The sequence below is a fragment of the Salvelinus namaycush genome, chromosome 7 (assembly GCF_016432855.1).
Source record: "Salvelinus namaycush isolate Seneca chromosome 7, SaNama_1.0, whole genome shotgun sequence".
Lineage (NCBI taxonomy): Eukaryota > Metazoa > Chordata > Actinopteri > Salmoniformes > Salmonidae > Salvelinus > Salvelinus namaycush.
The window spans coordinates 44,802,291-44,813,561 of NC_052313.1; positions in this window are offsets into that span (position 1 = coordinate 44,802,291).

Consider the following 11,271-nt stretch of genomic DNA (forward strand, 5'->3'; position numbering starts at 1 on the left):
GTTTAAGCCTGCACGAAACACAGACCTTATTTGAAGTAGATCAAGACATTCTCTATGGAAGACATGAACGGTAAAATAACAAAGGAACCCCTTTCAAATTCAGCCGCAAGTTATTACAGGAATTATAACGCGTCGACTATTTCTCTCTAAACCATATACCTTTGACTAATCCGGAAACTATCACCTCAAACAAAACGTTTATTCCGTTCCGTATTTTATCTAACGGGTGGCATCCATGAGACATTGCACAACCTTCAATGTTGTCATAATGTAAAATTCTGGCAAATTAGTTCGCAAAGAGCCAGGCGGCCCAAACTGTTGCATATACCCTGACTCTGCGTGCAATGAACGCAAGAGAAATGACACAATTTCACCTGGTTAATATTGCCTGCTAACCTGGATTTCTTTTAGCTAAATATGCAGGTTTAAAAATATATACATGTGTATTGATTTTAAGAAAGGAATTGATGTTTATGGTTAAGTAAACATTGAAGCAATGACAGTCATTGATTGATTGTTTTTTATAAGATAAGTTTAATGCTAGCCAGCAACTTACCTTAGCTTACTGCATTCGCTAACAGGCAGGCTCCTCGTGGAGTGCAATGTAATCAAGTGTTAGAGCATTGGACTAGTTAACTGTAAGGTTGCAAGATTGGATCCCCCGAGCTGACAAGGTTAAAAATCTATTGTTCTGCCTCGTTCCTAGGCCATAATTGAAAATAAGAATGTGTTCTTAACTGACTTGCCTAGTTAAATAAAGATTAAATAAAGGTGTAAAAAATTAATAAATACAAATAAAATAAATAAATAAAAAATGGCAAATCGGCGCCCCAAAATACCGATTTCCGATTGTTTAGAAAACTTGAAATCGGCCCCGATTAATCGGCCATTCCGATTAATCGGTCGACCTCTACTCCAGAGATGTTGGATCGAGTCTGGACTCTGGCTGGGCCACTCAAGGACATTCAGAGACTTGTCCCGAAGCCACTCCTGTGTTGTCTTGGCTGTGTGCTTAGAGTCTTTGTCCTGTTGGAAGGTGAACCTTCGACCCAGTTTGAGGTCCTGAGCGCTCTGGAGCAGGTTTTCATCAAGGATCTCTGTACATTGCTCCGCTCATCTTTGCCTCGATCCTGACTAGTCTCCCAGTCCGTGCCGCTGAAAAACATCCTCACAACATGATGCTCCCACCACCATGCTTCACCGTAGGGATGATGCCAGGTTTCCTGCAGACGTGATGCTTGGCATTCAGGCCAAAGAGTTCAATCTTGTTTTCATCAGACCATGGAATCTTGTATCTCATGGTCTGAAAGTCCTTTGGGTGCCTTTTGGCAAACTCCAAACGGGCTGTCATTGCCTTTTACTGAGGGGTGACTTCCATCTGGCCACTCTACCATAAAGGCCTGATTGCCCGAGTGTTGCAGAGATGGTTGTCCTTCTGGAAGGTTCTTCCATTTTCAGCGGAAGTCTGGAGCTCTGTCAGAGTGACCATCGGGTTCTTGGTCGCCTCCCTGACCAAGGCCCTTCTTCCCCGATTGCTCCGTTTTTGGCCAAGCCTCCAGCTCTAAGAAGAGTCTTGGTAGTTCCAAACTTCTTCAATTTTTAAGAAATATGGAGGCCACCATGCTCTTGGGGACTTTCAATGCTGCAGCCATTTTTTGGTACCCTTCCTCAAATTTGTTCCTCAACACAATCCTGCCTCGGAGCTCTATGGACAATTCCGTCAACCTCATGACTTGGTTTTTGCTCTGACATGCACTGTCAACTGTGGGACCTTATATAGACAGGTGTGTGCCTTTCCAAATCATGTCCAATCAATTGAAATTACCATAGGTGAAACATCTCAGGGATGATCAATGGAAACAGGATGCAGCTGAGTTCAATTTCGAGTCTCGTAGCAAAGGGTCTGAATACTTATGTAAAAAAGGTATTTCTGTTTTATTTTTAATACATTTGCAAAAATGTCTCATCTAAAAACCTGTTTTTGCTTTGTCATTATGGGGTATTGTGTGTAGATTGACGAGGGGGGTAAACTATTTAATACATTTTAGAATAAGGCTGTAATGTATCAAAAAAGTCAAGGAGCCTGAAGACTTTCCCGAATGCACTATCACTGACTAACCCCTTCAAATAGGGTTAATAAAAATAAAACAACACTTCTTCACAAATCTAACAGTTCACAGCCAGCCTGTGTGCGTGTGTGTGTTCACCCAAACATGATTTTCTGGTTGATCAAATCAAAGTTTATTGGTCTATACACAGATTTGCAGATGTTATCGCAGGTTCAGCGAAATGCTTGTGTTTTTAGCTCCAGTAATACATAATCCAGAAAAAATTACGAAATATCAGAACGAGCAATGTCAGAGACTGGACTATAAATATACTGTGATGACATATAATGTATATACACTGAGTATACAAAACATTAATAACACAACATTTCTAAATATATAATACCACTTTGACATTATGGAGTGTTGTATGTAGGCCAGTGAACAAAAAAAAAATCGCAATTCTATCAATTTTAAATCCAGGTTGTAACAACAAAATGTGGGGGGAAAAGTCAAGGGGTGTGAATATTTTCTGAAGGTAAATCCATATACTTTTCCAAATACTTTTCTTTCTGCAGGTGAATCCAGGTGAAAGCTATGATCCCTTATTGACGTCACTTGTTAAATCCACTTCAAATCAGTGTCGATGAAGGGGAGGAGACAGGTTAAAGAAGGATTTTTAAGCCTTGAGACAATTGACACATGGATTGTGTGTGTGTGTGCCATTTGGAGGGTGAATGGGCAAGACAAAAGATGTAAGTGCCTTTGAATGGAGTATGGCATTAGGAGCCAGGCATACCGGTTTGAGTTGGTCTCCTTGTAGACTAAGATATGTGTGGTAATGACTGATTAAATGAATTGCCTATCGTGTTAACTCTTTCGCCTTTTCTTAATTCTATTTTACTTTTAGATGTGTGTATTGTGAATTGTTAGATACTACTGCACTGTTGTAGCTAGGAACACAAGCATTTCGCTACACCTGCAATAACATCTGCTAAATATGTGTATGTGACCAATAAAATGTAATATTATTATTCCAGCCTTTTACCGTTCTCATTGTTGGAGTGGACACGTTGTTTGCAGCACGCACAACCTATGGTACACTTGTGAGAAACGCGTTTTGTTTTGCCAATTTAGTCATTGTCTTTTGTTTGGTGCGCTCCTGTCAATGTTGAGTAGGGACGCGCACCTGATTTACGCATTAAAGTAGGCCTATATGCTATCTGGCCTGCGCACAAATGTAGGCATACAAATGCGCCCAATTGGGGATCTGATAGTATTTATGATTGGCTTAATGCACCACCACTAATGAGCGGTGGCGCTTCTCAAAGTAATGTTTTCTTCGCCTAAAACAGCAAGGAAACAAAGCCTGTTTTTACACCAATTGAAAATAACAATTCCTCAATGTATTTAAAAAATATATTTCCAGCTCTCTCCTTTTTGATAACCACAGCGTGAAAGTGAAAAGTGTCATTCTCTGATCCAGTGGAAACGTCATAAAATAGGCCTACCTGATTACTTCTTGTTCCTTGCGCAAATAACCTACAGCTTGGTCTGCATGGGAAACTTGGGGCGCAGAATATTTTGTACAATGTTGCAAGGAGCTTCAGGCTGGACCCAAGTTAATAGTTTATACAATGTTTCAAGTTTGTTAGACAGCCAATGTGATTTATAGGATATTTATTTTTAGCAGCATTTTTTATTTGTTGGCTTTATAGTCTATTTTAACATAGTTGGCAATGGAAATAGAAGTTGCTCTTTATGGTTTGTATAATATTAATTTAGATTTGGATACAATTGACTAACCACATAAATGATTTTGAGATGTTATTAGAAATTAAATGAAACTGTTCCACAAACATGTTCATATGAAAACCATAACTTGCACGCAGATCGGTAGAAGTGGTAAGATAAATTGAGAAAGGTTGCAGCCAACTCGTGTAGCCTATTACCGGCATCTTCAGAAGAGTAATGGCAGCATCTGCGAAAGCCAGCAGGAGCGAGAGGAGAATAGTTGGGTCAGGTTAAGGTTTTCTTCTTCTGGTTATCTTGGTCTTTGGCTCCCTCGAGTCATTAGTGTCTTATTTAATCAAACAGTGAGCTTAAAGCATCAGACAAACTCAATGCATATATTGTTGATTATATTAAAACACAGGTTGTGTCTATATATGGAAAAATACATTTAAAAATTTTGAATAATTGTTTTTGTCAGGGACAGCCCTACTTAGGTCAATCGTTTTCCCCATTGTAACTGAATGCCTCTGCTTGTCTGCCTACTGTATATAGCAAGTCACAACCATTTTTCGTGAACTGGGTGGTGTACCAAATAAACTGACCACTGAGTGTATGTCACATGTATCTATAGATTAAAATCTGATCTGCAAGATACAGCTTCCACTAACACCACAGGGGAGACGGACACCAGAGGATACCGAAGATGATGCCACAGATCGTATCTGCCCCAGGCCGGCAGGAAATGCTTAAAAAAAAAAAAAAAAAAAAAAGCAGTCCAGGTTGCTTATCATGTTCTCCTGCTTTTCTGCATCAAAGTGGACAGCTCTAGGGGATAGTCATTGTTACACCAGACAAAGAAATCACATCACGGATTCCCAGCTGTCCCACAATTTGGTAATGGTACTCATGATTAGGTTTGAAAGCATATGTATCATCAGCTTTTTGACAGAGGTGTTAGGGTTGCAAAAGTTCAACTGAGATAGGAACAATAGTACACCTGAACTTGGTTAAAATAATTGTTTAATTCAAAAGTTAATAAATGGCAAATACAATTTCCGTATATACGGGTTCAATGTTTCATCACGCAGGATAAGACAGAGAACTGATTTGTTTCTGACAAAGATAGTATATTATACTCGTGACAGAGATAGTTCCCGCTTCCGAGCCGGCCTGTCAGAGTAGAGACTGGGCGTGGTTTAGACTTACCCAGCCTATCGTTGGTGTTGGCGCATAAGCTAGTCCCAGCTTCTTTGCGCTTTCTGGTGTCCTTTCATTGTTGCTGTGTAGATTACACTCCCTCACCCCAGAGACTGGGGTCAGACAGTTTTATAACATTGTCTGAGATATCTGCACCTGTATACATTGTCCACTGTTCTCGCTCAAGGCTAACTACAGCTTCCCAGCACTCTTATCTGGCGCTAACTGTTACTTCCAGCACACACACACAGACATCCAGGCGCCCAGGCCAACAGGTTGTCAATATCCAATCACATATGATATAGTTGTTAATCACGTTTGTTATAATATTGGGTTATAGTGCATGACTCAGAACCTCACATATGTTTAAATTAATATATTTTGGCGATGATTACGTTATCGCTCTCTTTGGCTTGAATCGATGCTCTGGTAACGTTTGCACATGTGGTATGCTAATATAACGATTTATTGTGTTTTCGCTGTAAAACACTTAGAACATCTGAAATATTGTCTGAATTCACAAGATCTGTGTCTGTCCATTGCTGTGAGCTGTGTATTTTTAAGAAATGTTTTATGATTAGTAATTAGGTAATACACGTTGCTCTGTGTATTTATTCTAGTCGAGTTGTGATGGTGGGTGCAATTGTAAACTATGATTTATACCTGAAATATGCACATTTTTCTAACAAAACCTATCCTATACAATAAATATGTTATCAGACTGTCATCTGATGAGGTTTTTTCTTGGTTAGTGGCTATCAATATCTTTATTTGGCCGAATTGGTGATAGCACCTGATGGAGTAAGAAACTGATGGAGTTAGGAAAGTGGTGTCTTTTGCTAACGTGGTTAGCTAATAGATTTACATATTTTGTCTTCCCTGTAAAACATTTTAAAAATCTGAAATGGTGGCTTTATTCACAAGATCTGTATCTTTCATTTGGTGTCTTGGACTTGTGATTTAAAGATATTTAGATGCTACTATTTAATTGTGATGCTATGCTAGCGATGCTAATCAGTGTGGGGGGGGTGGGGGGTGATCCCGGATCCGGGGTTGAGGTTCGGTAAAGGTTATCTGTTATTGTCCATTGTACACCTCAGTCAGCAGTCTCATGATTCACCCCCTCCTGTGTCTCTCTAAGATTAGCACAGTCTCGGTCACACAGTACAGCTTCACAGCGCCCTTTTTAACACACACACATTTCAGGCTGATATTCATGGTTAGGCCCTGAGCACTGGTAAAAGTGAGAACAATGGAAAATGCAGGTTCACAAGAGTCAGCAATTCAAACTTTAATGCATAAGAAGCCCTACTAGCTTATAGTTAGTTAAGCATGTCAAAAAACCTTATAAAAACCCCACAGAGGTAATGACAACCTGTAAATCTTTTAGTCTGGGCACTTCATCTTGGGCTCTCCAAAGGTCCAGGGTATTAGCCTGGCCACAAAAGAGCAGTAACCTGTGGAGCTAGCATAGAACGAGAACGGTATGTTAAAGTCAGTTGGTTGTTAACGTTAGCATAACAGCTAGCTACAGCTGATGTTGTACACAATACAGTATGCCCTTGCTTTTTAATTTATTGTGAGACACCCTGCAGCGCAGGAACATTGCTGCTCCATTTAATTCCCCTTTGCCTCAATTGTCAGCTGGTGTTTTTTTTATTCTCTCTCTCTCTTACTGGGATCGGTAACGTTAGGCTTTTGACTCTTAGCCCTCATTTTATTTAATTCAGACAAAGCCTTTCCATCGTTAACATATAACCGTGTAACCAGCGGTTATGGATGAAGTCTTATAAAAATGTGTGGAACAACTGACTGAAGACGAAACGGCCGGTCATTCGTGTGTTTGAGTCCGTTTCTGAACGTGTTGAAACAAGCAAGGTCTTGTAGAAAACGAGTCTTTGGTTGCCTAGGCAACGCCCCCTTCCCTGCAGCAGCACACATAGAAATATAATTAATAGAATGGGCTTGGAATCTAACCCTGTCAATTTGACTGGTAAACTCATGGGTACACTCACAATGGCTGACTGGTATTGTGATGCAATAATTTCCACGGTAATGTAGAATGTTCATTCAAATGATAACTGATGTGGTGTAATAAATAATATCCTTAATTAACAGCGTTGAACTGTTAGAACCTGTTATAACTACTTAGAACCTGTTATAACTACTGCATTTCCCATTAGTCTCTACTCTTACTGTTAGAACCTGTTATAACTACTTAGAACCTGTTATAACTACTGCATTTCCCATCAGTCTCTACTCTTACCAGTGCTTTGTCTAACCATGAGGCCACAGCCTGAAATTGCAACAAATGTATCTGAGCATAAGATATGAACAAGCAGTCTGAAATGTGTGTGTGTGCTGGAAGTAACAGTTAGCTCAGATAAGAAGCTGGGAAGCTGTGGTTAGCCTTGAGCGAACAGTGGCCATTGTATAACAGGTGCGAATAGCTCAGACAGTATTACAGAAACTGTCTGACCTCGGTCTTTGGGGTGAGGGAGCGTAATCTACACAGCAACAGCGTCGGGACTTTCCTCGGCCCTCGTCGACCAGTCAGGAGCACAGACTACCGGAACCTACCTACGTCAAGACAATGTATAAAATGTAACTGCACACAATGTTTCGGGGCTCTTCCGACAGTTCCCTATGAGCCAGACAGAACGAGTCCGTGCACGCTATTTCAGATATCTTTACCTCTGAATAAAACTGCCTTTATTATACCATATCCACCCTGTCCAAAGTCTCTACTTGGTCTCAGTTCTCCAGTAAACTTGTGATATCAACAGTGGCTCAAGTGTGCCGTCCTCACTAAAGCCTTGCTCCCATTGATATTTTTTTTTTTTTTTAGCTATACAGCTTAAACTCTTCCACTAAATGTTGCATATACCAGTCTGGACGTGTCTTAAGTTCATTTTAAAGACATGCGCCAGCATGTAGTAAGTCTTTTTTAAACCTCCCACTTTCGACTGAATGTGTAAATATTTACTTCATACATGCATAATCTGATCATAATTACTTTTTTTTTTTTACCTCAACAAAATCCATAGTTTGAAAGCGGCTGTTTTTCTGGAAGCTGTGCTGCGCAACTTTCCCCCACGTGGGGCAGCCCCTAGCAATTTGAGTTCTCGCCAATGAGCTGCAGTCCCTCACCATTTGAGTGACAGCTAACAAGATGCACACACAGCAGAGTGAGAAAGAGCAATGGTGTGGTGCACATATGTGACATAGTATGGAATTTTCGGGACCACTTTTAGCTCGTGAGCATTACTTTCAAAACTACTGGCTAAGAAGTGTTTGACTAATTGGGTCTTATGTGAAAATATGGTCATACCAAGTATCATTTAGCTATTTGATTTGTAATTTTAGGAGCCCTTTAAGTATTAAAAAAAAAAAAAAGTCTACTTTTTGGGGGGGATGAAACATTGAATTTGGCCTTACTGCTATTAGCCCATAGAAAAGGCATTGAATAACAGATTCATACATGGAAAAACAGTCAACAAAATAAATCAAAAGGAAGTTTGTTTTGAAATTTCTGTCCTATATCAGAGAAGTATCCAGATTTTTTGGGGGGGGGGAACATATTTAACCCCTATTTTTAGGAACTAAACTACTTCCATAAAAAAAAATGTAACTGGTACCGGGCTACTTTCAGACGAGGCTTGTGGGCGCCCTAGAGTGATTGGTCATCCAAAATTCCATGACCATCACAGCCCTATCGAATACTAATGTCCGTTACTTACATATTCCGATAGTGTACAATTATTATTATTTTTATTTTGTTAGGTAGGTAGCGTTAGCTAGCGCTAGTCGGCTGTGCCTGTACCAAACTGGAGTTTTTCTCCAAATCAAATGTTATTGGTCACATACACGTGTTTAGCAGATGTTATTGCGGGTGTAGCGAAATGCTTGTGCTTCTAGCTCCGACAGTGCCGTAATATCTAAACAGTTTCACAACATATACCCAAAATGCACGTCAAAGGAATGGATTAGCTTTTTCTCCGTCATTTTAAATATTGAGGTAACATGCAATTTTATTTCCATGGCTGACAAATCTAAATTTGCAGGAGACACAGTATATTGAGCAATATGTTTGGAACATCGAATCACAATAGATATAGAATCGTGAGAATCACAATACATATCGTATCGTGAGATACTTTACAATTCCAAGCCCTAATGCATACCCTACTAGCAAGCTCCACTAAGCCACTAGTGGTCGCTGTTTACCAGTCTTTGAGGGTCCCACTATCATTTGGAAGGATATTGTACATTGGCTAGCACACTAATTTCCCTGCTACCGGTGAGTACATTAAACATCCTCCATTCAGGCTGCAAAAGGCACCAGTGTCCTTCTTACTAACTTAAATAGATAGAGGCAAAAAACTAAAACGGGCAGAATATGCCTACTGTCTTAATAAAACACTATTTTCCACGACAATAGCACAGTTCAAAGTTCATGGCCAAATCTTCCAAAATCAACGATTATTTGATTTGGCATGACTTAAAGGTGATTTGGCATTGCACAGTTGCCTCTATCACTTCCATTAATGTTTTTAGCTAGTCGTGGTATAAGTTTGCAGACTACTTTCAAGGTGAGGAACCAACTTGCATTACGCTGTAAAAGGCTGAACTTATCCTGCAACAGAGACCCAATTGTCTTACGTCAGATTGCACAAAAATCATCTACACTGTCAGTTGAGGAATGAGCACCGCGTGACAATCGTTTCTGCATTGTCTTATCAGCTTTTCAGTTCAAATTCATCCTTTCTCCTTCCCTTCAGATTTCCAGCAGTTCATTGTCTCTGAAGAGGAGTTTCCCCCTGAGCAGCAGCACTGTAAGCAGGAGTGGAGCCCTAGTCTGGGGCAAGATGACTGGAACATCATACAGATTAAAGAGGAACAGGAGGAATTCTGTATCATCCAGGAGGAGGAAGGCTGTATTCACTCCTGCTTGGGTGAACTCAGTCCTCACAAACCCAAAGTGAATAATACAAAGACAGAATTGCCTCTACTGAACAGATCAAAACAGAATCTAAGGAAGTGGGTTTCACAGAGAAAACCAGTGACTCTCAGCCCCTGCACAAATCGAAGAGGACGCGGATGCAGACAAAAAAAAGGAAAAAGCTTCATCAGCTCCAAGGGCAAAAATTCGATGGATCTGAAATCACAAGTGCAAAAGAGGAGTCACAGAGAAGATACAGCTCATCACTGTCAGTGATTGCCAATCTTAGCAAAACATTTGCCACAATCTAAATTTGCACATGAGGAATCACACGAAGGACAAACCATTTTGCTGTAGTGATTGGTGAACATTTAACTCAGATGGGAAAACTGAATTCTCATAGGCTCATGATACACTCGGGGACAAAACCGTATCGCTGTAATTGTGGCAAATGTTGTCCTCAGTGGGTATATCTGGATTCTCATATAAGGACCCACACGGGAGAAATCATATCACTGTCAGGATTGTGACAAATGTTTTGCTCGTGCATGTAAGTGTCATAAGAAGATTCACACAGGAGAGAAACTCATTCACTGTCAAGACTGTGGCAAAGTATTCACTTGGCTAGATGTTTCTAATCGCATAGGAAGACACAGGAGAGAAACAGCATCACTGTGGTGAATGTGGAAAGTGTTTTTCTGAAGTTCGGTATCTGACTTATCACATGGGATACAATTTTTAGATGTAATGATTGTGGCAATTGTTTTCATTTTGGCACTGGTCTGAAAATTCATGAGGATTCACATAGGGGAGAAATCATATTCCTGCCAGGTCTGTGGAAAATGTTTTGCTCATAGTGGTAGTCGGAGTTCTCACATTAGGATTCAAAAAGGGGTGAAGCCTCATTTCTGTCATTATTGTGGCAAATAATTTCTGCATGACCATAATCTGACTACGCATATGAGGGAAATCATATTGTTGCTTCAGTAGCAGATCTTTGAGCACTGGCAGTCACGAGAGTGCATATGAGGATAATCAGATGAGCGATACACCATTTTGCTGTCAGGATTGTTGTAAATGTTTCACGAATTGTTCCAATCTGAACAATCTGGCTAACATCAACACCTTCATCCCAGAAACCCTGGACCCACTCCAATTTGCATACCGCCCCAACAGATCCACAGATGATGCAATCTCTATTGCACTCCACACTGCCCTTTCCCACCTGGACAAAAGGAACCCCTATGTGAGAATGCTATTCATTGACTACAGCTCAGCGTTCAACACCATAGTGCCCTCAAAGATCATCAATAAGCTAAGGACCCTGGGACTAAACACCTCACTCTGCAA